Source organism: Dermacentor silvarum, chromosome 3 (assembly GCF_013339745.2).
Source record: "Dermacentor silvarum isolate Dsil-2018 chromosome 3, BIME_Dsil_1.4, whole genome shotgun sequence".
Taxonomy (NCBI): Eukaryota; Metazoa; Arthropoda; class Arachnida; order Ixodida; family Ixodidae; genus Dermacentor; species Dermacentor silvarum.
The window spans coordinates 451,216-475,461 of NC_051156.1; positions in this window are offsets into that span (position 1 = coordinate 451,216).

Below are 24,246 nucleotides of genomic sequence, written 5' to 3' on the forward strand. Positions count from 1 at the left end.
AGTCATCAAACTTTCATCCCCACTCTCATAAGCTCTAAACCACGTCGCTGGAAGTTACAACACGCAGACTGGCCTCTATTTACGGAGACTGCAAAACTTGAAGACGTCCTTTTAACGGAACTAAACATAGATGAAATGAATGAAAAAACTCACAGCAGTCCTGATAGCAGCAGCAGAAAGTCAAACATCAAACATTGTGAAAAGTCAATCATCAAACATTGTGCGAAAGAAGCTAAACCCTGGTGGACCCCAGAGTGCACACAAGCAAAGAAACAGCAAAATAAGGTTGGGGTATCCTGAGAAGGTACCCCACTTATAACAACCTGATAAACTTCAGACAGGCTAAAGCCAAAGCGCGATACGTCCGGAGGCAAGCAGAAAAATCATCATGGCAACTATATGTGACCTCAATAAATGTTCAATCACATCCAAAAGTTGTGGGATCAGCTCAAGAAATTCAGGGGAGACTATTCGTCATATACGGTACCTTTACTGACAACTCCAGGCATACAGACAACACTACACGAACAAGCTGACATACTAGGTGAACACTTTTATAATGTTTCCAGCTCAGCGAACTACTCCGATACATTTCTAAAATACAAACAGTCTGCAGAGAAACAGAAACTGCCTATTACACGGACATCAAACGAACCCTACAATGCTCCCCTAACACTTCAGGAATTAAACAGGGTACTCTCTGCTGGCAAGAAAACAGCAGTTGGCCATGACTGCATTCATTATTCAATGCTTCCCACCTTTCACTTGCATCCGTAAAAGCTCTACTAGAATTCTTCAACAAATATGGGATACAGGCATAATACCAAAATCCTGGAAAAACGCAATCATAGTACCTTCCTGAAAGCCGGAAAACCGCCTACATCTCCCAGCAGCTACCGACCATTGCTCTGACAAGCTGCTTAGCAAAATCCTACGAAAGGCTGACATTCATTCTTGAAACACAAAACATGCTAGACATTCACCAGTGCGGGTATAAAAAGAACTGCTCAACAACCGATCACCTTGTCGACTAGAACAGGAAATACGGAATGCTTTTCTGCATAAACAGCACTGCCTTACAGTTTTCTTTGACCTGGAAAAGGCATACGACACACTTGGAGATTTGGCATACTAAGAGATCTGGTGGATTTAGGGATCCATGGAAAAATGCTCAAGTGTCTAGCCGACTTTTGTGTCACCGAACATTTCAAGTCCGTCTAGGAACGGCATTGTCACGCATATTCGTCCAGGAAAATGGTGTACCCCAGGGATGTATACTAAGTACAACTCTGTTCGTGGTGAAAATGAACTCTGAAAATAGATATTCCATCTTCTCTCATGCCCCGCAGGGGCGTCTGCGCAAGCAGGCGTTTGGTGAGTTGCGCACCACGTACCTGAGCACACGGGGTTGGACCCTCCCACGCGTAGCCGTGCGTTGCTTTGCCGGTCGGGAAAGGGGGATCCTGGAGGTTGAGCCGATGCCGGGTGTTTGGACCTTTAAGGCCCCCCGGCAGAGGCAACACACCTCTTCGGCCTCTGCTTCACATAGACGGCACCTCCAGACTGACCCACCTGGAGGAAATCGGCAGTCGCCTTTTCCTGTCCCCTCTTCAATCTTTTGTCTTTATCTCTCATTTTCCATCTGTCCTGTCTTCTAGTCACTTCTTCTCACTTCCGAATTTCTGGGCGGCAAGGGTTAACCTGGTGTAGCTATCCAACCTTGGGTATTTTATATTAGGTTATAGCGGCGATGCATGGCTGGCGTCTGCAAGCATTCCATCCTTGTAGCGTCCCCTTGTTGGGCTCGGTGGTGGGTGGCTACCATCGCCGCCGAATTTAGCAATTCATATGGCAAATCCTTTTCCCCACTTCCTGATCGCTCCCTGAAAAGGGGGCGCACCGAAAGTTTTAATTTCTTTTGAAACCACAGCAGTCTTTCCCGAAGTATCACGTCATACACAGGCAGCATGAAACTAGGACAGTCCGAATGATCTCGCCATTTGTTGTAGCCAAATGTCTCAAGGAAGCAATCGGCCCAGGCTATAAAGTAACGAAGATGGGAAGCGGCGATCTTCTTCTAGAAGTTCGCGACAAAGCACAGTACGACAGCTTTCGAAACTTGTGGCGTTTGGAGACATCCCGTGTCTGTGGGCCCCCACAGGTCAATGAACACAGTGCGCGGTGTCGTCTCGGAGGACGATCTCCTTGAACTAAGTGAAGCGAACTACTTGAAGGATGGCAAGACCAGAACGTAGTCAAGGTGCAGAGGATAACATTAAGGCGAGATGACAAGCAAATACCTACCAAGCACATTATCATTACTTTCGGAACTAGCAATCTACCAGAATCAATTGAAACCGGCTACTGCAAGCTTCGTGTCAGGCCATACATCCCAAATCCGCGTCGATGCTTCAAGTGTCAGCGTTTTGGGCATGGGTCGCAAAACTGCCGAGGGCGCGCTACTTGTGCTAAGTGTGGTTCAAATGAACACGCTCTGACATCTGCACTTCAGCAACCCGCTGTGCCAACTGTGAGGAGATCACCCGCTACTCGCGATCGTGCCCTCGTGGAAAAAGAGAAACAAATTATAGAACTGAAAGTCAAACTGAACCTATCTTTCCCAGAGGCACGTAGGCGTTTCTATCTCCATAACCAGTCCAGTCCTTCATATTCCGATGTGGCGCGCCGGGGGCAGCGCCACATTTCGGCGGCTGCCCAAGTCACACGGAGTGTGACGGCGGTCACGCCATCAGCCCCCCGGCTGGAGCAGCCAGCGCTGTTCCGCCCCCTGCCAAGGAGGGCCAGCAACCCGCGGGCCTGCTGGACCCAGGGCCACTGCCCGTGCAGTTCGGCCTGAAACCCCGCGAACATCCCCGCTGAGCGGGCACTGTCCACCGCCTCAGACGAGGTGATGGACACAAGCAGACCACCGGCGTCAGACGCCCAAAGAACGGTGCAGCTCCCTGGCGCACCGGGAAGAAAGGAAAACCACGCATCACGGGGCCTGGAAAGGTATCGTGAACTAACTTCTTTCTTTCTGTACACATCACCAACTTCTTTTCCATTATGGATACCCAAGTATTACAATGGAACGTGAGAGGACTTCTACGTAACCTTGACGATGTTAAGAAACTCCTCCGCAAATTCAGTCCAAAGGTGATGTGTGTACAAGAAACACACCTAAAATTAACACAGACGAACTTTTTAAAGCAATATGTCACTTTCCGCAAAGACCGCGACGACGCTGTCGCCTCGTCAGGGGGTGTGGCCGTAATGGTCGATAAGGGCGTTGCATGTCAGCAATTAAGCCTCCGAACGTCCCTTGAGGCAGTTGCTGTCCGAGCAGTGTGTTTGGTAAACTAGTCACAATTAGCTCCATCTACATTCCCCCTTCCATCAGCTTTCCAGAACAGAATTTCAGAGCTTCATCGATGAACTTCCTCCGCCATACATAGTCGCTGGTGACCTTAACGCTCATAGCCCCCTGTGGGGCGACTCTCGTTGCGATGCGCGAGGGCGCCTTATAGAAAATTTTCTGTTTCTTCAGGTGAATGTGTATTGAACAAGAAAGAACCTACGTACTACAGTATTACACATAACACATACTCGTCCATAGACTTAAGCATAGTGTCGAGCACTCTAATGCCATACCTGGAGTGGTCCGTCCTCAAGAACCCCTATGGAAGCGACCACTTCCCAATTATGTTGAACTCAACGAAACGAGATGGATGCTTGTCACCATCCTCGATGGAATATGGACTCGGCGAACTGGGAACTGTTCCGAGAGCTAACACACTTAGGCCGTGATGACATTGTTGCTCTTAACGTGGACGACGCCGTAGTATCTAACTGGTTTTATTATTGACGCTGCTACAAAATGTATTAAACAAACTAGTGGACTGGCTCAGAAGCGCCGCATTCCTTGGTGGAACGAAGAATGTCGTAAAGCCCGCAAAAATCAAACAAAGCTTGGGGATTGCTTCGCGATTCTCCTACTGCCGAAAATCTTATTAATTTCAAACAGGTTAAATCGCAAGGCAGAAGGACACGTCGACGTGCCAAGAGGAGAGTTGGGAGAGGTACATTCTGGAATAAATTCCTACACAGACGAGGCAAAAGTATGGAACAGGGTGAATAAATTAAAGGGCCGTGAGACGAACCCGCTGCCCTTAGTGAGTACCCAAGGAGATGGCCTGGAGAATCAGGCAAACTGTCTGGGCGAACACTTTGAATATGTCTCCAGTGCATCTCATTATACACAAACATTCCTGAGGTTCAAAGAACGCGCAGAGCGACAGCCCCTCGATCGGAAATGTGCCCGAAATGAACATTACAACTGCCCGTGCAGTTTAGCTGAACTTAAAGCTTCTCTTGCTTGTTGCAACGGTTCGGCACCAGGTGCTGACCGTATCATGTATGAAATGATCAAGCACCTACACCCTGAAACACAAGAACTTCTCTCTCTTTTTAATGTCATGTGGGCTGCTGGTTCCATTCCATCTTCTTGGAAAGAGGCTAGTAATCCCCATACTTAAACAGGGCAAGGACCCGTCCTTACCTAGTAGCTACAGACCCATTGCTTTGACAAGCTGTCTGTGCAAGCTCTTCGAAAAGATGATTAACCGGCGCCTAATCTGTGTCCTAGAAAGCAACGGAATACTAGATCCTTACCAATGTGGCTTCCGGGAAGGTAGGTCGACTACAGACCACCTTGTCCGCATCGAGGCAATCATAAGGGATGCCTTTATACACAAACAGTTTTTTTTTCTCTGTTGATTTAGAGAAGGCATATGACACCACATGGCGCTTCGGTATTATCCGAGACCTTTCCGCTATGGGTGTCCGCGGCAACATGTTGAGTACTCTGCAAAGCTACCTTTCTAACCGTACCTTTCGTGTAAGGGTGGGCCAGGCCTTGTCTAGGTCTTTCACCCAGGAAACTGGTGTCCCGCAGGGCGGTGTGCTTAGCTGTACACTGTTTATTGTGAAAATGAATTCTCTACGCGCGGCTATTCCACGAACGCTGTTCTACTCTGTATATGTAGATGATGTCCAGATTGGTTTTAAATCGTGCAACTTTGCTGTCTGCGAACGACATGTCCAGCATGGCTTAAATAAAGTGGCTAAATGGGCTGATGAAAACGGTTTTAGGTTGAGCCCACGAAAAGCACATGCGTCCTTTTCACTAATAAGAGAGCAATAGTACCAGACCCTGCTATTGAGCTGTCTGGTACCACATTACCTGTAAGCAAAGAGCACAAGTTTCTAGGCATCATATTGGACTCAAAAACATTCGTTCCGCACATCAAATATTTGAAGGCTAAGTGCCTGAAAACAATGAACTTATTGAAGCTGCTGTCGCGTACAACATGGGGCAGTGACAGGAAATGCATTTTGAACTTGTACAGGTGCCTTGTCGGCTCACGACTTGACTACGGGGCGATAGTTTACCAGTCTGCTGCACCCAGCGCCTTAAAAATGTTGGACCCTGTTCACCATTTAGGAATCCGCCTCGCGACTGGGGCCTTCAGGACAAGCCCCGTACAAAGCCTTTATGTGGAAGCGAACGTGTGGTCGCTCCACCTTCAGAGGACTTATGCCAGCTTTACATATTTCCTTAAAATAAATTCAAACCGTACACATCCTACCTATTTTACCATAAACGATACCACATCTGCCACACTATTTAATAATCGACCAACAGCGAAGCAGCCCTTCTCGCTACGCGTGAGAAAGCTCAGTGAAGAAATGGGTGCTGCACTACTTGAACATTGCCTAATGCCTCCAGCGAAGCTGCTACCGCCTTGGCAGTGGCAGCTGGTTGAATGTGACACATCGTTTATTGAAGTCACAAAACACGCGCCAGATGCACACATTCAAATGCACTTTTTAGAACTAAAGTCAAAATACTCTTGCCCTGAATTTTACACAGACGCATCAAAGTCACATGCTGGCGTTTCCTATGCGGCAGTCGGTCCGTCCTTCTTGGAATCCGATGTACTTTATCCCCACACAAGCATCTTTACGGCAGAGGCCTATGCAGTACTATCGGCGGTGAAACACATTGATAGATTGAAACTCCAAAAGGCTGTATTTACCGACTCTTTAAGCGTTGTTAAAGCGTTAATGATGCCGCAAAAACATAAACACCCTGTAATTATGAACCTCTACTCACTGATCTGCTCTGTTATGCATCTAAACAACAAATCATAATATGCTGGGTGCCTGGGCATAGAGACATCGAGGGTAATGTTCTTGCCGATCAAATGGCCACATCAATAACATCGCACGCTATTAATCCTACCGCTGCTGTCCCTGTAACAGATTTGAAACCTTTCTTGCGGAAGAAACTGCGAAGCTACTGGCAACGTTTGTGGGATGCGCAAACAAATAATAAGCTTCACTTGATTAAGCCACAGTTAGGTTTCTGGCCCTCTGTATCAAAAACACGGCGAACTGATGTCCTATTCTGTCGCCTCAGAATAGGACACACATATGGTACCCACAATTTTCTATTGAGTGGTAATGATCCTCCAACCTGTGGTAGATGTGGCGAGAGGCTCACCGTTCTTCACGTCCTCCTGGAATGTAGGGAAGCCGAGAGAGAGAGGAAGAAACATTTTCCTCTGGCATACCGCTGTTCTATCCCTCTTCATCCTGCTATGTTTCTTGGCAAAGAACCGCTTTTCACTACCAAAGCAGTCCTCGCTTTTTTGAATGATGTTGTCTTGCATGTTATCAGCCCAAGAAATACGTAATGCATCCTCTCTCAAGAGGATGCCACTGTGATAATAGTTCAGTTTAGCCTCTGACATATCTTAGTATATCATCAATCTTTCACAATGCATCCCTCGTATCCATAGCACACTTCATTAGTCATTGCCATATTCTTAGTACCTATAGATTTTACGCATTTACAGCGACTATTTTAGGCCTCTTTACAGCCATGCCACATCTGTTTTATCCACACCTTCTAATTCACCATTCATGTACCACTGACACGTCATTATCATCGCCTTGGCGCTCTTTGGCCGCATCTGGCCCTTGCGCCAAAAAACTCCAACAATCAATCAATCAAATCTTCTCTCATGCATTCATTATACGTTGACGATCTCCAAATTGCGTGCCGAGGATCAAACATGGCAACCTGTGAACGACAAGTTCAAATCACACTAAATAAACTAACACAATGGGCAACCGAAAACGGTTTTCGTTTCTCCACTGAAAAAAAACTGTCGCTGTGGTCTTCTCCCAAAAAGGGGCTTATATCCAGACCCTGTCCTGAAGATGCACCAATCTGTTCTACCAGTTAAAAAGAACACAAGTTTCTAGGCGTTATGTTTGATAAGAAGCTAAACTTTATAGCACATAAACAGTTTGAAAATAAAAGCCAACAGTGCACTGAACATACTTAAAGTCTTATCACACAAACGCTGGGGCTCTGACCGGAAATGCCTCCTGCATATATACCGATCTTTGGTACGCAGTAAAATAGACTACGGTTGTGTAGTCTATGGGTCAGCCAGACAGTCTTACCTCGCGCGACTAGATCCAGTACACAATCTAGGGCTACGCTTAGCAACTGGTGCCTACAGAACCTCCCCTGTTTCTAGTCTGTATGCAGAAACTAACGAGCCATCGCTGGAACAAAGAAGAACACAACTCATGCTAACTTACGTTCTCAGAGTTCGATCATCACCAGAACATATTGCTATGACATTGTCACATACTGTACCACACGAATACACTACACTAAAAACCACATGCCATCAAACCTCTCATACTTCGATTTGAAGAAAAGTGTCACGAGTGCAGTATCCCAAAAGAGGCACTTTATGTTGCAGAGAAGCCATCCAGATTAGCCCCCTGGTGCGACTTTACACGTTTTCTAGATTTTTCACTAACACACCTTAGGAAACAGGATACCCCACAGGAGCATATGATACAAGAGTTCCGCACAATACAAGAAACATACAGTACTTACGACGAGTTTTACACAGACGGTTCAAAACACGTGATTATGTTGGAAGCAGTGTCATATCAGGAACATGGGAACAGATTGTTAGACTCCCGCTATTCGTCTCTGTTTTCACAGCCGAATGTTATGCTCTGTGGATGGCAGTGCAAGAAGTTGTAAATGGAAAGCACAAGAAGCAGTCATTTACACAGACTCCCTAAGTACTCTTAGAGCCCTTAACTTAAATTCGGAGCAAAAACCTCTCATCGGCGACATCCTACACACACTGTCACGCGTAAATCAAAACCACTCAATTCGTTTCTGCTGGGTCCCAAGTCACGTTGGGATCCAAGGAAATGAAAAGGCAGACATGTGCGCTGCTAATGCGAAACACAAAACTATAACTAAAATAAAGCCCCGCAGGGGCGTCTGCGTCAGCAGGCGTTTGGTGTGTTGCGACACCACGGACCCGAGCACACGAGGGCTGGACCCTCCGCGTCCAACCGTGCGCGGCTTAGCCGTGTCCGGGGAAAGGGGGATCCTGGGGGTTGAGCCAACGCTGAGTGTTTGGACCTCTAAGGCCCTCGGCGGAGGCAACACCCCTTTGGCCTCGGCTTCACGTAGACGGCACCCCCGGACTGACCCACCCGGGGGAAATCGGTAGTTGCCTTTTCCTGTCTCTCTCTCCCTCCAACCTTCGTCTTTTCCCCCACTTTCTATCTCTCCTGTCTCCTCTTCGCTTCGTTTTACTTCCAATTTTCCAGGCAGCAAGGGTTAACCTGGTGTAATCTATCCAACCTTGGGTCTATTATATTAGGTTATAGTGGCTATGTACAGCTGGCGTCTGCGTCTCCTTCGGGTCTCGTAGCGTCCCCTTGTTGGGCTCGGTGGTGGGTGGCTGGCATAGCCTCCGAAAATAACTAATTATCTATGGATGTTTTGTTCCCTCGTCTGTCTGATCGCCCTCTTAGCGAAAGAGGGCGCACCGAAGAAACTCTGAACTTTTTTGGCCAACGCAAAGACACCTTCCCACGATTTCACGTGATTCACAGTGAAAACCCCGAAAAGACCACAAGAATGATTTCTCCCTTCATTGTTGCCAAATGCATAACTGATGCACTAGGGCCCGGCTACAAGGTAACGAAAATGGCCAGCGGCGACCTCCTCCTTGAGGTTCGCGACCCGCACCAGCACAGAAATCTCTGCAATCTAGTAACACTCGGTAATGTAAAATCACGGTGACTCCGCACCGATCTATGAACACATGCAAAGGAGTAGTGTCTGACGGAGACCTCCTGAACTTGACCGAAGAAGAGCTCCTCGAGGGCTGGAAAGAACAAAACGTGACACAAGTACAGCGAATAAAGATTAAACGAGACAACATTGAAATTACCACGAAGCATCTCATCCTTACTTTGGCTCCAGTACTCTCCCAGATACCCTTGAAACAGGATACACGAAAATCCGAGTAAGACCATATATTCCGAACCCACGCAGATGTTTCAAATGCCAAAGATTTGGCCATGGCTCTCAAAACTGCCGAGGCCGATCGACATGCGCAAAATGTGCCGATCATGAACATACATCTGACAACTGTACTCGCGCCCTGCACTGTCCAAATTGCGATGGTGACCATGCAGCATATTCTCGATCCTGCCCTACGTGGAAAAAAGAAAAAGACATCATCACACTCAAAGTAAAAGAAAACATCTCTTTCCAAGAAGCACGAAAGCGTGTTTCTTTTCTTCATTCTGCAGGGTATGCTGGTGCGGCGCGTAGGGGGGCAACGCCGCAGCAGACTCCGGCATCAGCCGGTCCACGAAGAGTGTGGCTGCGGCCGTGCCACCAGCTCCCCAGGCGACAGCAGCCAGTGCTGCTGTGCCGTCTCTCAAGGAGGGTCCATCGACCTCTGGGTTGGTGGCCTCCAAGGCCCTGCTTTTCGAGGCAAGGCCCACCCCGAAAACCCCCGCTCGCTTGAGCGGAAGTCCAGCGGCTCCTTGGAGTCGATGGACACAACCCCAAGCCAGGCGGCGCATCCAGCGCCTCCGGCAGCGACGCGATTCTCGCGACCGCTCCAAGAAAGACAAACCCCGATTACGGGGACTGGAAAGGCTCCGTAAGCCAACTAGACTAGTCTCTTGACACACAGCCGAAAAAACACAAACAAAATGGATACACAACTATTACACTGGAACGTGAGAGGCCTAATGCAACAACCTCGATGACATTAAGAACTTTACACAAATACAATCCAAAGGTGCTGTGTGTTCAGGAGACACATCTTAACCTACACAGACAAACTTTCTTCAGCAATACGCCATTTTCCGGAAAGACCGGAGAGATGCTGCTACATCGTCAGGCGGTTGTAGCTATAATTGCCGACAGAGGCGTTGCATGTCGGAAACTGCAACTCCAAACTCCTCTTGAAGCATTGCTATCGAAGCAGTGCTATTCAATAAACTGGTCAACATCGCGTCCTATATACATCCCCCCAAGTTATCAACTCTCTAGAACAACATTTCAAAGCTTATTGATGAACTCCATCACCTTACATAGTCGTTGGTGATCTAAACGCAACATAGTACACTGTGGGGCGACTCTCGCTGTGATGCGAGAGGACGAATAATAGAAACCTTTCTACTCTCTTCAAGTGCCTGCTGTTAACAAAAAAGAGCCAACATTCTACAGCCTACACATAAAACATTTTCTCCATAGACTTAAGCATAGCGTCCAGTACAATGGTGCCATATCTGAAGTGGGATGTGATTAACAACCCTTCGGAAGTGATCACTTCCCCATCGTACTAAACCTTACAAAACAATCTGAGTGCTCTACACACGTTCCTCGATGGAAAGTCGACTCAGCTGACTGGACGCGGTTTCGTGAAAAAACACATTTGCCCTGGGACCGATGTCCGTTCACTTGATATTGACGCTGCAGTAGCATACTTTACAGCGTTTATTATTGATGCTGCATCAGTATGTATACCCCAAACAAATGGGTCGCCTTCGAACGACGCATTCCATGGTGGAATGAGAGTGTAGGGAAGCCGGAAAAAGCAAAACAAGGCCTGGAATCTCCTTCGTAACTCCCCGACCGCAGAAAACCTAATTAACTTCAAGGCGATTAAGTCACAAGGTAGAAGAACACGCCGCCGCGCTAAACGGGAAAGTTGGGAAAATACATATCCAGCATCACTCTTATACAGACGAACGCAAAGCCTGGAACAGGGTAAACAAAATAAAAGGCCGCGAAACCCATCCTCTACCTTTAGTAAACACACAAGGAGACACTCTTGAGGACCAGGCTGATTGTCTAGGAGCACATTTTGAGCATCATTTCCAGTACCTCTCATTACACACATACATTTCTAAGATATCAGCAACAAGCAGAGCGACAACCTCTGGGTCAGAAAGACACAGCCAATGCAGCATACAATTGTCCATTTAGCATGGCGGAGTTTCAGGCTTCACTGAATTGTTGTAACCGCGTCTGCTCCAGGAAGTGACAGAATACTATATGAAATGATAAAACACTTACACCCTGAACCCACAAAACACTACTGTCACTCTTTAACACCATGTTCTCTGCCGGCTACATTCCGATTGCATGGAAAGAAGCAATCGTAATTCCTATTCTCAAAGATGGCAAGGAACCTTCTTCGGCCAGTAGCTATAGGCCTATAGCTCTGACAAGTTGTATATGCAAACTCTTCGAGAAAATGATTAACCGGCGCCTCATCCATTTTCTTGAAAGCAACAAAATACTCGATCCCTTACAGTGCGGTTTCAGGAAGGTATGTCCACAACAGACCACCTTGTTCGCCTTGAATCTTATATTAGAGATTGCTTTATACATAAGCAGTTTTGCCTCTCAGTATTTCTGGACCTAGAAAAGGCTTACGACACGACATGGCGCTACGGCATTCTCCGAGATCTCTCGGCGATGGGTGTCCGTGGCAACATGTTAAATACCATCGAAAGTTACCTATCTAATCGCACATTCCGCGTAAGAGTGGGCAACGCTTGTCCAAGTCATTCACCCAAGAGACCGGTGTGCCACAGGGAGGCGTGCTTAGTTGCACACTATTTATAGTAAAAATGAATTCCCTGCACACAGTCATTCCACGCACAATGTTTTATTCTGTTTATGTCGACGATGTGCAAATAGCCTTCAAGTCATGCAATGTTGCCATCTGCGAACGACAAGTGCAGCTTGGAATAAACAAATTGTCCAAATGGGCAGATGAAAATGGTTTCAAAGTTAATTCACAGAAGAGCACTTGCGTACTCTTCACAAACAAGAGAGGCGTAACGCCAGTCCCCACTATTGAAATCAAAGGAGATGCGCTCTCTGTGAGCAGCGAGCACAAGTTTTTGGGAATCATTTTAGATTCTAAGCTCACGTTTATTCCTCATATTAAGCGTCTGAGACAAAGTGCCTGAGGACTATGAACCTCCTAAAGCTTCTATCGCGCACAACATGGGGCAGTGATCGAAAGTGTCTCTTAAACTTGTACAACAGTCTTGTCCTCTCGCGCCTTGATTACGGGTCTATAATTTATAATTCAGCAACGCCAAGTGCACTAAAAATCCTAGACCCCGTCCACCATCTGGGTATCCGCCTCGCGACTGGTGCTTTCAGGACAAGTCCAATCCAGAGCCTCTACGTAGAGTCGAATCAGTGGTCACTTCATCTGCAGCGGTCATACAGCAGTTTTAAATATTTTCTGAAAGTAAAAGCAAATGTTGAACATCCTTCTTACTCAACAATAAACGATGTGACCGCTGCCACACTCTTCCATAACCGACCTGCAGCAAGAAAGCCATTCTCATTGCGTGTGAGGAACCTGCTGTGACGAAATGGGTATTCCACTTCTTGAACAATTTCCTATGGCTCCAGCAAAATTGTTACCGCCGTGGCAGTGGCAGCTTATAGATTGTGATACATCGTTTGTAGAGGTCACTAAGCACGCACCAGAGGGCACATATCAAAATGCATTTCCTTGAACTCCAGGCCAAGTACTCATGCACAGAGTTTTACACAGACGCTTCTAAATCACATGACGGGGTATCTTATGCAGCTGTAGGGCCTTCCTTCTCGGAATCTGGTGTACTGCACTCGGAAACAAGTATCTTTACGGCTGAGGCTCATGCACTATTGTCGGCTGTAAAGCACATAGGAAATCAAAACTTCAAAAGGCAATTATATTTACGGACTCCCTAAGCGTTGTAAACGCCCTAATGTCATTCTGCAAACACAAAATCCTATACTCTGTGAGCTGTATTCCCTTCTGTGTACAGCATATATATCTAACCAGCATGTTATTATATGCTGGGTGCCTGGCCATAGAGGCATCGAGGGCAATGTACTAGCAGACCAAATGGCCACAACAATTACATCGCAAGCTACCCCTACTGCTGCTGCTTCCTGCCACAGACCTCAAGCCTTTCTTACGAAAGAAACTTCGAAGCCACTGGCAACGCTTGTGGGACGCAGAAACAAATAACAAGCTTCATGTGATTAAGCCACAAATAGGTTTCTGCCCTACCATAACGAAAGCGCGACGCATTGATGTCTTGCTTCTGCCGACTGCGTATAGGGCACACATTTGGTACCCATAATTACCTACTCACTGGCAACGAACCTCCACTATGTGGAGATGTGGTGAAATTCTCACTGTCCTCCACGTACTTGTCGAGTGTAAGAAAGCAGAAACCGAACGGAAAAAGCACTTTGCACAAGCCTTCGTTACCATATCCACTACATCCAACAAGGTTTCTGGGCTCAGAACCATTCTTTAATGTGAAAGAGCTACCCCGGCGGGTTGTGAGAACAGTTCTCAACTACCTAAATGATGTAGTGCTACATGTTATTAGCCCAGCAATTTCGTAGCGCACCCTCTGACGAGAGGGTGCTCCTGCGATAGTTGTTTTTGTAGAGCACGCGCCTCAGTACCCTTGCGTTTAAGGGCCTCGTGAGGCGGTAGTGCTAGTTCCGCACTCGTAAATTTGATTATGATGGCGCTAAACTTATCTTTTATAGTCACAGCACACCTCACTGTCATGTTCAATATTTTAATACCTATGTATTTTACGCACTTTTACAGCGACAGATTTTTAGGCCCTTTTACAGCCATGTAACATCTACCTATTGGAATCCATCTGCCCATTGCATTGACATAACATCGTCACATCACCACTTGCATGGCGCTCTTTGGCCATATCTGGCCCTTGCGCCACTAAACACAACACATCATCAAAATAAAGCTACCTTTGAAGGATGGGCTTCGAGCTATTTGCAGAGCACTAAATAACAAATGGCAATGTCATTGGAACATGAACACTAATAACAAATTGCACATTATCAAACCAGTGCTAGGTGAATGGAAAACCTGCTATCACCAAGAACGCTTCATGGAGGTAATTTTAACCAGACTCCGAATAGGGCACACACACCTCACGCACAATTATCTACTCACAAAGGAAGCACAACCGGTATGTGATAAATGTCAAGAACCACTTACGGTACTACACATTCTAATTACATGCCCACATATTGAAAGACAAAGACAAAAGCATTTCCACGATCTATACGATTCACATATACCACTACACCCATTCTCATTCTGGGGAGACGATCCCCTTGTCCCTTTTACAGATGTAGTGAATTTTTTGGACGAAGTAGGCTCTTTGAACAGACTTTAAATAACGCATGTTTTACTTTTTCTATCACTGACTATCACTAACACCCTGTGACGGGCGCAGCAAAGCCTAAGTCGCTTTTGCGCCAATAAACCCAATCTAACTAACTAACTAACTAAAACCCACATTCAACATGGATACACAAATATTACAGTGGAATGTCCGAGGACTCCTCCACAACCTCGATGACATCAAAGAACTCCTACATAAATATAATCCAAAGGTGCTGTGTGTTCAAGAAACACACCTGAAACACACGCAAACAAACTTCCTCCGAGAATATGCTATTTATCGTAAAGACCGCGATGACACGGTCGTGTCATCCGGTGGTGTGGCTATCCTAGTGGACAGAGTTGTTGCCTGCCGAGAACTAAAGCTCCGTACGTCCTTAGAGGTAGTTGCTGTTCGCGCGGTGTTGTTCAATAAATTAATTACTATTAGCTGTATACATCCCTCCGAATTATCAACTCCAGAAAACAGAATTTCAAAACTACATTGATGAACTTCCGGCGCCATACATAGTTGTCGGGGATTTAAACGCCCATAACACTTCGTGGGGAGACAGCCGTTGCGACGGAAGAGGGCGTTTAATAGAAAATTTTCTTTTTTCCTCGGATGCATGTCTACTCAATAAGAAGGAGCCGACGTACTATAGCGTTGCGCACAAAACCTACTCCTCAATAGACTTGAGCATAAATCCAGTACACTAATACCTTACCTTGATTGGAACATTATTAAGAACCCTACGGAAGTGACCACTTCCCAATCGTCATAAATGTAACAAAACAGGCTGAATGCTCTCCACATGTTCCCAGATGGAAAGTTGAATCAGCAAACTGGGTCCTCTTCAGGAATAACATATTTAACTCAGGATGACATTGCTGGCTTTAACATAGACGATGCTGTGGCCTACTTTACAGGTTTCATAATAGAGGCTGCCACAAAATCAATCCAACAAACTAACGGGCTAGCCAAAAAGCGTCGCATCCCATGGTGGAACGACGATTGTAGAAAGGCGCGGAAAGAACAAAACAAGGCTTGGGGATTGCTTCGCGACTCTCCAACTGCCGAAAACCTTGTAAATTTCAAACAGGCAAAATCCCAAGGCAGAAGAACACGTCGACGTGCTAAGAGAGATAGTTGGGAACAGTATCTTTGCAGTAAATTCCTATACAGACGAGGGAAAAGTGTGGAACAGAGTAAACACATTAAAAGGACGTCACACAAAATCACTCCCCTTGGTAAACACAGAAGGTGATAGCCTGGAAGAGCAGGCTGACTTCCTGGGTGAACATTTTGAACACATCTCCAGTGCATCACACTACACAAAACACTCTTAAAGTTCAAAGAACGCGCAGAACGACAGCCCCTCGAACGTAAATGTGCGCCAAATGATACATACAATCGACCGTTTTCTCTCGCTGAACTTAAGGCATCTCTCAACTGTTGCAATGACTCCGCACCAGGTGGCGATCGCATCCTGTACGAAATGATTAAGCACATGCACCCTGAAACCCTAAAAACACTATTAAGTCTCTTCAATGCCATGTACGCAGCTGGTTACATTCCATCTTCGTGGAAGGAAAGTCCCTATACATAAACAAGGCAAGGACCCATCCTTACCCAGTAGTTATACACCAATAGCATTGACAAGCTGTATTGCAAGTTATTTGAAAAAATGATAAACAGGCGCTTAATCTGTTTCTTTGAATATAACAAACTACTAGACCCCTTGCAATGTGGTTTCAGGGAAGGTATGTCCACCTTGTTCGCATTGAGTCTTATATCAGGGATGCATTTATACATAAACAGTTCTGTCTTTCAGTGTTCCTTGACCTAGAGAAAGCTTACGATACAACATGGCGCTACGGCATTCTCCGAGATCTCTCTGCGATGGGTGTCCGTGGCAACATGTTAAACACAATCGAAAGTTACCTATCGAATCGCACATTCCGCGTAAGAGTGGGTAACGCTCTTTCTAAGTCATTCACCCAAGAGACCGGTGTGCCACAAGGGGGCGTGCTTAGTTGCACACTATTTATCGTAAAAATGAGTTCCCTGCACACAGTCATCCCACGCACTATGTTTTATTCTGTTTATGTCGATGATGTGCAGATAGCCTTCAGTCAGTAATATTGCCATCTGCGAACGAAAGGTACAGCTTGGGAATGAACAGATTGTCCAATGGGCGGAGGAGAATGGTTTTAAGGTAACGCTCAGAAGAGCACTTGCACGCTCTTTACAAACAAGAGAGGCGTAACGCCATGTCCCAAGTATTACAAATCAAAGGAGATGCGCTCTCTGGAGCAGCGAGCATAAGTTTCTAGGAATATTTTAGATCCAAGCTTACATTTTATTCCTAATATTAAGTATCTGAGGGCAAAATGCCTGAAGACAATGAACGTTCTGAAACTTCTGTCGCGACACCATGGGGGCAGTGATCGAAAGTGGTTTGCTTACTTGTATAAGAGTCTGTACCTCTCACGCTTGATTACGGGTCTATAATTTATAATTCTGCAACGCCAAGTGCATTAAAAATACTAGACCCCGTCCACAATCTGGGTATCCGCCTCGGACCGGTGCTTTCCGACAAGTCCGATCCAGAGCTTGTACGTAGAGTCGAATCAGTGGTCGCTTCATCTCCATGCGGTCGTACAACAGTTTCACGTATTTTCTGAAGTACAAGCAAACATTAAACATCCTTCTTACTCAACTATAAATCACATGACCGCTGCACACTCTTCCATATCGACCTGCAGCAAGAAAGCCGTTCTCTTTGCGTGTGAGGAATCTTAGTGAGGAAATGGGTGTTCCACTGCTTGAACATGTCCTATGGCTCCAGCGAAACTGTTGCCGCCGTGGCACTGGCAACTCATAGAGTGTGACACATCGTTCCTGGAGGTCACTAAACACGCGCCAGAGGCACACATTGAAATGCATTTCTTAGAACTCCAGTCTAAATACTCGGGTACACAGCTTTACACAGATGCTTCCAAGTCACATGCCGGGGTATCTTATGCAGCCGTCGGCCCATCCTTTTCGGAATCCGGTGTACTCCACCCGGAAACGAGTATCGTTACGGCTGAGGCCTATGCACTATTGTCGGCTGTGAATCATATAGGGCATCAAAACTTCAAAAAAACAATTATATTTACAGACTCCCTAAGCGTGGTGAAAGCTCTGATGTCCACTCTGCAAAACAAAAATCCTGTTACTTACTGAGCTCTATTCCAGTTTATGCAGAGCGTATATATCTAATCAGCATGTGACTATACGCTGGGTGCCTGGCCATAGAGGCATTGAGGGTAATGTGCTTGCAGACAAGTTGGCCACATCAACTACATCGCAAGCTATTAATCCTGCGGCTACTATTCCTCCCGCAGATCTGAAACCTTTTCTGCGAAGAAAACTGCGAGACCACTGGCAGCGCTGTGGGACGCTGAAACAAATAATAAGCTTCACTTAATTAAGCCACAGTTAGGTTTCTGGTCACCCGCAACGAAAACACGACGAACTGATGTCCTGTTCTGTCGTCTAAGAATAGGAACACATATGGTACTCACAATTTTCTGTTGAATGGAACTGATCCTCCAACCTCTGGTAGATGTAGTGAGAGGCTGACCGTCCTCCATGTCCTCGTGGAGTGCCGGGAAGCCGAAACAGAAAGAAAGAAATAGTTTCCAGAAGCGTACCGATATCATGTCCCGCTTCACCCCATTATGTTTCTTGGCGAAGAACCGATTTTTAATGCCAAAGCAGTCGTCGATTTTTGAACGATGGGTCCTGCATATTATTAGCCAACTAGTTCGTAGCGCATCCTCTCTCCAGAGGATGCCGCTGTGTTAGTTTTTTTTATAGCACATGCCTCCAGGCCCTTGTGGTTCAAGGCTCTGTTTAGGCAGTAGTGCTTCTTGCCAATTACTGCATCTTAAATATTTTAAATATCGTGTCATTACCTCTCAATGCATTCTTCAAATTTCATAGTACACCTCATGTCATTGCCATGATTTAGTACATGTATATTTTACGCATTTTACAGCGATTATTTTTAGGCCCTTTTAACAGCCACGCTTCATCTACTTCTCAGAATTCATCGCCCCACTGCACATTCACAAACACTGGCATGGCGCTCTTTGGCCACAACTGGCCATTGCGCCATAAAACACCACACATCATCATCACATAGACGGCCACCCTGGGCTGACCCACCCAGGGGAAATCGGCAGTTGCCTTTTCCTGTCCTCTTAATCTTCGTATTTCCCTCTCAGTTTCAATCTATCCTGTCTTCTTTCACTTCCCTTTTACTTCCGTTTCCCAGGCAGCTAGGGTTAACCTTGTGTGGGTAGCCAACCTTGGATACTCCATATTTGGTTATAATAGTGGCGTACAGCTGGCGTTTGCAGGACCTGGCTTTTCCAGTTTCTGCAGCGTCCCCTCGTTGGGCTCCATGGTGGGTGGCTGGCGTCGCTGCCGAAAAATGCACACTACTTATGGCTGAACCTTTCCCCCACTCCATAATCGCCGTCAGAAAAGAGGGCGCACCGAAGATGTTTTCCAATTTTTTGGACGCTAAACGCATAACTTACCCCGCTTTCATGTTATTCATTCTGAAAAGTCGGATAAATCAGTACGAACAATTTCACCTTTCCTTGTCTCAAAGTCTTTGACGGATATTTTTGGACCAGGCTATAAAGCATCCAGGATGGCAAGCGGGGATCTCCTCTTGGAGCTCCGTGATCTGAAACAGTACGAGAAACTTCCCAACCTAGTGTCATTTGGAGATGCTCAAGTAACAGTAACCCCGCACCGTACCATGAATACCACCCGTGGCGTTGTATCAGATGATGACCTGTTGCAGCTGAGTGAGGCTGAACTCCTAGAGGGTTTCAGTGAGCAGAATGTAATCAATGTTAAACGAATTAAGATGAGGCGCGACGGCAAGGAAATCCAGACCAGGCACCTGATACTTACTTTTAACTCAGTGTTCTGCCCGAATCCATCGAGGCCGGATACATCAAGCTACGGGTCAGACCCTATGTACCAAATCCTCTTCGTTGCTTCAAGTGCCAGCGTTGTCGGCCACAGTTCCCAGAATTGCCGAGGCCGACAAACATGTGCTAAATGTAGTTCCGGGTGACCATGCCTCTGAAACGTGCGAAACACTCCACGCTGTGTCAACTGTGATGGCGAGCATGCCGCATACTCGCGGTCATGCCCGTCTTGGAAGAAAGAGAAAGAAATAGTCACGATCAAAGTAAAAGAAAACATAACTTCAAGGAGGCACGAAGGCGGGTATCGTACCTGCCAAAAAACTAGCTTTGCCGAAGTGGGCGCGACAGGGGGCAGCGCCACATCGGCCCCCGGCGGCTGTCTGGCACACGCGCAGTGGGCCGGCGGCGACGCCACCCCTCCCCCTCGGCGGGTGCAGCTAGCGCTGCTCTGCCAACTCACAAGAAGGGGCCATCGTCCGGGTTGGTGGCCTCGAGGGCCTCGTCTCTCGAGGCGAGGCCTTCTCGTCAAACCAACCGCTCGCAAGAGCGCGTGTCCAGCGCCTCGCAAGAGGCTATGGACACAACAACCAGCCAGACGGCGCCACTTGCGCCTAAGGAGCCGCGAGAGTCTCGCGATCGCTCCAAACAAGAAAAACACCGCATCACGGCGCCCGGAAAGGGCTCTGTGAAGTAATTCCTCTTCCTTAACACACAGCACAAAACCCACATTCAACATGGATACACAAATATTACAGTGGAATGTCCGAGGACTCCTCCACAATCTCGATGACATCAAAGAACTCCTACGTAAGTATAATCCAAAGGTGCTGTGTGTCCAAGAAACACACCTCAAACACACGCAAGCAGGATTTCTCCGGCAAAACGCCATTTTTCGTAAGGACCGCGATGACACAGTCGTGTCTTCCGGTGGGTGTGGCTATTGTAGTCGACAGAGGTATTGCCTGCCGGGAACTAAAACTTCGTACGCCCCTAGAGGCAGTTGCTGTCCGAGGGGTGTTGTTTGACAAGCTGGTCACGGTCAGCCCTATATACATCCCTCCCAATTATCAACTACATAAAACCGAATTCCAAAACTACATAAATGAAACTTCCGGAGCCATACATAGTTGTCGGAGATTTCAACGCACATAACACTTTGTGGGAGACTCACGTTGCGATGCGAGAGGTCGCCTGATTGAAAATTTTCTGTTTTCTTCAGGCGCATCATTACTTAACAAGAAAGAGCCTACGTATTACAGCGTTACACATAACACTATTCATCATTGAATTAAGTATAGCATCGATACACTAATGCCATACCTGGAGTGGTCTGTTCTCAAGAGCCCCTTTGGGAGCGACCACTTCCCAATTATGCTAGGCTTAACAGAACACGATAGATGCTCGCCACACGTTCCCCGATGGAAAGTTGACTCGGCTAACTGGGAACTTTTCCGACAAAATAACATATTTAAGCCGTGATGACATCGCCTCTTTTAACATAGACGATGCTGTAGCGTATATAACAGGTTTTATCATTGACGCATCTGAAAGGTGCATACAGCAAACTAATGGACTAGCTAATAAACGTCGCTTGCCTTGGTGGAATGATGAATGCCAGAAAGCACATAAAAAGCAAAACAAAGCCTGGGGATTGTTTCGCAACTCCCCAACAGCTGAAAACCTGATAAATTTTAAACACGCAAAGTCACAGGGCAGAAGAACGCGTCGACGTGCAAAGAGAGAGAGTTGGGAAAGGTACATTTCCATTATCAATTCATACACCGACGAAACAAAAGTCTGGAATAGGGGTAAATAAACTAATAGGCCGGGAGTCACATCCTCTACCCTTAGTAAGTAGCCAAGGTGATAGCCTGGAAGACCAGGCGGATTGTCTAGGTGAACACTTTTCAATATGTATCAAGTGAATCGCATTATACAGACACTTTCCTGAAGTTCAAAGAACGCGAAGAGCGACAGCCTCTTAACCGCAAAGGTTCTTCGAGTGAGGCTTACAATCAACCATTTAGCTTAGCCGAACCTAAAGCATCTCTCGCTTGTTGTAACAACTCGGCGCCAGGTGGCGATCGTATCATGTATGAAATGGTTAGATACCTACACCCTGAAACACTAAAAACACTGTTATCTCTTTTACCCCGCAGGGGCGTCTGCGTAAGCAGACGTTTGGTGTGTTGCGACAGCACGGACCCGAGCACATGGGGGTCGGACCCTCCCGCGTGTAGCCGTGCGCGGCTTAGCCGTGTCCGGGAAAAGAGGATCCTGGGGGTTTGAGCCGATGCCGGGTGTTTGGACCGTTATGGCCCCCCGGCGGAGGCAACACACCTCTTTGGCCTCCGCTTCACGTAGACGGCACCCCCGGACTGACCCACTCGGGGGAAATCGGTAGTTGCCTTTTCCTATCCTTCTCTCCAATCTTCGTCTTTCTCTCTCACTTTTAATCTTTCCTGTCTCCTCCTCTCTTCTATTTACTTCCACATTTCCTGGTGGCAAGGGTTAACCCTGTGTATTATATCCTACCTTGGGTATACATATATTAGGTTATAGTGGCGGTGTATAGCTGGCGTCGGCACGTTTCTCCAAACCTGACGCGTCCCCTGGTTGGGCTCGGAGGTGGGTGGCTACCACCGCCGCCGAATATCCAAGAAACTTTATGGAATCATCATTCCCTCCCTTAACAGATCGCCGTCATAAAAGAGGGCGCACCGATGCATCATTTGAATTTACATTCAGAAGCAATGTCCCAACATTTGTAAAATACTATGTGATCCACAGTGTAGGAAACACTTCCGCGAGGAAGCTTTCCCCATTTTTGATGGCAAAGATTTTGACACAAAAACTCGGACCAGCCTACAAGGCTTCAAAGATGTCTAGTGGAGATATACTCCTTGAACTGAAAGAAAAACAACAAGTAGAGAAGCTTTTGGATGTCACCAGTATCGGTGATGTAGCAGTAACGATTTCACCCCATCGCTCACTAAACACGAGCCGGGGCGTGATCTCTGAGGAAGACTTCATGAATTTGAGTGATGAGGAACTTCTTGAGGGTTTCCAGGAGCAAGGCGTCACAAAAGTTCAGAGAATCGTCCTTCGACGAAACAACCAAGAAATTCTCACAAAGCATGTCATTCTCACATTTGCTACCAGCACATTGCCCAGTTCCCTTGAGGCTGGCTACGTCAAGGTCAATGTCAGGCCGTATATCCCCAATCCTAGACGATGCTTTAAATGCCAAAGGTTGGCCATGCTTCTCCTTCTTGCAGAGGCAAAGCAACATGTGCAAAATGCAGCTCAAGCGATCATCAATCCGACAAATGTAATTCTTCTCCACAGTGCACAAACTGCAAAGGTGATCACCCTGCTTACTCACGGTCATGTCCCGTCTGGAAAAAAGAAAAAGAAGTCATTGCAATCACAGTCAAAGAAAAAATATCGTTCTATGAAGCTAGAAAACGCCGATCACTTTTACCAAAACTAAGCTATGCCAATGTGGTGCATCAGGGGGCAGCGTCGCATAGGCCCCGGGAGCCTACAGGGTCTACTAGCAGTAGCCTTGCGGTGGCTCCTCCAGCCCCCGTGGTGGCGGCAGCCAGTGCTGCCCCATCGCTTTCAAAGGCTCCGGAGATCCCGGTCTCGCAGGGCCTTAAAACAACTCGTTTATCAAGGCCTGAGGCACGTGCCTCAGCGTCAACCCTTCGGTCCTCCAGCGCTTCTGCAATGGAGCTCGATACCAAAACACCGGTGTCATTGACACCGAAGGACCAACGCTCTCTCGAGCGCACAAAGAGGGATAAACTCCCAGTAACCGCTCCTAAAAAGGACAGGTAACCTAAGGGTTACCGTTCAAATCCACTGTCCACATTTAAAACATATGTCACCTATAATTTATATTTCAGAACCAATTATCATTTAAGCATTCTCATTTCTGTTCCATCATGGCTTTTATTATACAGTGGAACTGCAGAGGTCTACTACATAACCTAGGTGACATAAAAGACATCATAAACAGTTTTTCCCCAGTTGCCTTTTGTTTACAAGAAACAAATCTAGGCCCCCAAAATCAGAATATTTTGAAAGGCTTTTCTGTCTTTCGAAAAGACCGGGCAAACACTAGCCGACTGTGTGGAGGAGTTGCCGTTGTCGTGAAAGGCGGCACTCCCACCCGTGAAGTTAAACTGAATACTCCATTCGAAGCCGTTGCCGTCACTATTCTCTCTTTTAAAACTTTGACAGTTTGTTCTATATACATCCCACCTCACGAAAGTGTAAGCCTTAAAGAACTTGAAAAACTCATAGAACATCTACCAGACCCTTTTATAATTGTAGGAGATTTTAATGCTCATTGTACTCTTTGGGGAAGTGAGAAGGCTGACCAAAGAGGACAACTCATAGAAGATTTTATTCTATCTAACAACATCTGTCTTTTAAACTCGGGAGCACCTACTTACTTTTCACCTACATCACGTAATTTTAGCTGTCTTGATTTATCTTTATGTTCACCTTCTCTTTTTATAGATTTTAGCTGGGAAGTGTTGGACAATCCATACGGCAGTGACCACTTACCTGCCACAATTAAACT